Raw genomic sequence first — 2,935 nt, 5'->3', positions numbered from 1 at the left:
ACCGATCTGCTGTGTGTGTTGTCCAGTTTCTGAAGTGAGTGGAGAGGGGGTTGTGAAGGGTAGCTTGTATTCCTCAAAGTGCTAGAATTATATGTGAAGGGTACAGATTTGGACTGCAGATAGAATCAAGATGAAGGGGATTCATTTTAGGAGAATTCTGGGCTAGTGTTTTCCTGGGTGGGATTTATTTTTGCTTCATGAAAAGGAACAATCTTACAATCCTCGCCAGGATTCTGAGGTTTTTTTTGACTTTGAGTCAGTTTTGATTCATAGTGACTGCCTGGATAAGTCCCTGCAGGTTTTCTCGGCAGGATTTTGGAAGTGGGTTGCCATTGTCTCCTTCCTAGGGCTGGGAGAGAGTGCCTGGCTCAAGGTCACCCAGCTGGCTTTACGCCTAAGGCAGGACTAGAACTCACAATCTCCCGGTTTCTAGCCTGGTGCCTTCACCACTACACCAAACTGACTCTCAGTCTGAAGTTTGGGCCAATGATCTTGATTACCTGTCTGAGACAGTATAGGTTCTCCTGCATGACCAGGGGGATGGACTAGAAGACCTCCATGGTCCCTTCCAGCTCTATTCTATTCTAATTGGCTGAAAGTGGTACTGAATGACTTGATCAATGGGATACAAAACAAAATCAGTCACAGATTGGCTAGGACAGTGGTTCTCAACCTGTGGGTCGGGACCCCATTTGGGGTCGATCGACCATTTCATGGGGGTCGCCAAGCAAGGCTGTCCGCCATTTTTTTTGTCCGCCATTTTTTTCTTCTTTTCCGGCGGGTGCCTTACCTCCCTTGGGCTGGGCCAGCTGGTGGTCGGCCTGCTCCGTCTCTGCCGCTTGCCAGCTACGTCTCGGCCGGCGCAGGGGGCGGAATCACACATGCGCGGTGCTCCCGGACAGGAAAAGTCCTCAACTTACGACCGGTTGGGTAGTCCTCGACTTACGACCGGTTTAGTCCTCGACTTAAGACCGGTTTAGTCCTCGACTTACGACCGGTTTAGTCCTCGACTTACGACCAGTTGGGGTCGCGGCATTAAAAAGGTTGAGAACCACTGGGCTAGGAACTGGTTGCTAATTGGATAGCAGCTGCTGGTGTGGACGCAAATCCTAATACCAATAGTCTGTAATCATCTACTTCCTCAACACTGACATGTCCTGCTGTCAAACTCAAGAACCAAAAATGGCATGTGAAGTGACTTAAGAGTAGCGTCTTTTGCTGTTCTTCACCTACCTATAGACAGAATCTTGCCAAACTAAAGCCACTGTCGCCGTAACTATAGTCTCGAACTACCAGAGAGGAACAGCCTTCACCCTCTTCCTGCCCCTACCAAACTTTTCAAGTTCCACTGCTTCTTTGCCCTCTGGGAAGCAGCCCCTCCCTCCCGGGAATCCAGACGACATTCCACCACACCTGTCTCCATTCAACATCCATCAGGACGGACCTTCCTCTCTTTCATTGTTCTACAGCAGCAGTTCTCAACCTATGGGTCGCGACCCCATTTGGGGTCGACCGACCATTTCACGGGGGGGTCGCCAAGCAAGGCTGTCTGCCATTTTTTTCCCCCTTTTCCGGCAGGTACCTTACCTCCCTTGAGCTGGGCCAGCTGGTGGTCGGCCTGCTCCGTCTCTGCCACTTGCCAGCTACGCCTCGGCCGGCGCAGGGGGCGGAACCATGCATGCGCAGCACTCCCGGGCAGGGAAAGTCCTCGACTTACGACCGGTCGGGTAGTCCTCGACTTACGACCGGTTTAGTCCTCAACTTACGACCGGTTTAGTCCTCGACTTACGACCGGTTTAGACCTCGACTTACGACCGGTTGGGGGTCGCGGCATTAAAAAGGTTGAGAACCACTGTTCTACAGGAAGTGAGTTTGTTGCCAGTGACTTGGTTCACCTTTACCTTTTCTGCCTGGATGCAAATGTTCCACAGTGCTATTCCTATGATTTCACTCCAGAAATTGAAATGTGCAATGATGGGTGGGTGGCGAGTTGTTCCACCTGTTTATCTACAGCTTCCTGTCAAGGTGCCTGCTGGCCATGTCTTCTGCTTAACTGTCACCTGGATACTGAAATGGCAATGGATCAACCTGTTTCTTGTTTGATGTCTTGATTTAGAAGGGAAGAGTGTTATTCCTGTCCCTCCATCATCATTTATGCACTGCTCTAAGTGTGCAAGGAGATTAGAAGTCTCATTTGATTACTTTCACAGCTCATTACTAGAAGTTTAACCAGTCCTTCTCCCGTGTGGCTCGTGGTGTTAACGTTCCCAAAGGCTTTCCAGTATTTATGAAGTTGCTCAAAGTACATGTCTTTTGCCAAGCTTTTCATTGTTAATTATCTTAATGACCAATGTTAACATTGGCTTTGATTTTCATGGATTTTAATTATCTCTCATTTACAGTTGGCATTATTATTTTATTGGTAGAAGTGTGAATGTTGGAATAAATCAAAAGGCAGTATTATCCATTGCATAATCAATAAATAATAATTGATCCAATTAATTTTGAAAGAGTTGAAGGATATCTTGGTCAAGGCCACACAAGTAGAAATCTAACTCACGGGTTTACAAACTTGACAATTTTAAGACTTATGGACTTCAACTCCCAGAATTCCCCAGCCTGCCATGATGAGTCCTGAGACCATAATAATAATAATAATAATAATAATAATAATAATAATAATAATAATAATAATAATAATAATAATAATAATAATAATAATAATAATATAAAAATAAAAATTGGAAGGGACCTTGGAGGTCATCTAGTCCAACCCCCTGCTCAGGCAGGAAACCCTATACCATTTCAGACAAATGGCTGTCCAGTCTCTTCTTAAAAACTTCCAGTGTTGGAGCATTCACCGCTTCTGGAGGCAGGTTGTTCCACTGGTTAATTGTTCTAACTGTCAGGAAGTTTCTCCTTAGTTCTAGGTTGC

Source organism: Protobothrops mucrosquamatus, unplaced genomic scaffold (genome assembly GCF_001527695.2).
Source record: "Protobothrops mucrosquamatus isolate PMUCROS unplaced genomic scaffold, P.Mucros_1.0 scaffold_111, whole genome shotgun sequence".
Taxonomy (NCBI): Eukaryota; Metazoa; Chordata; class Lepidosauria; order Squamata; family Viperidae; genus Protobothrops; species Protobothrops mucrosquamatus.
Note: the sequence above shows the minus strand (reverse complement) of the source record.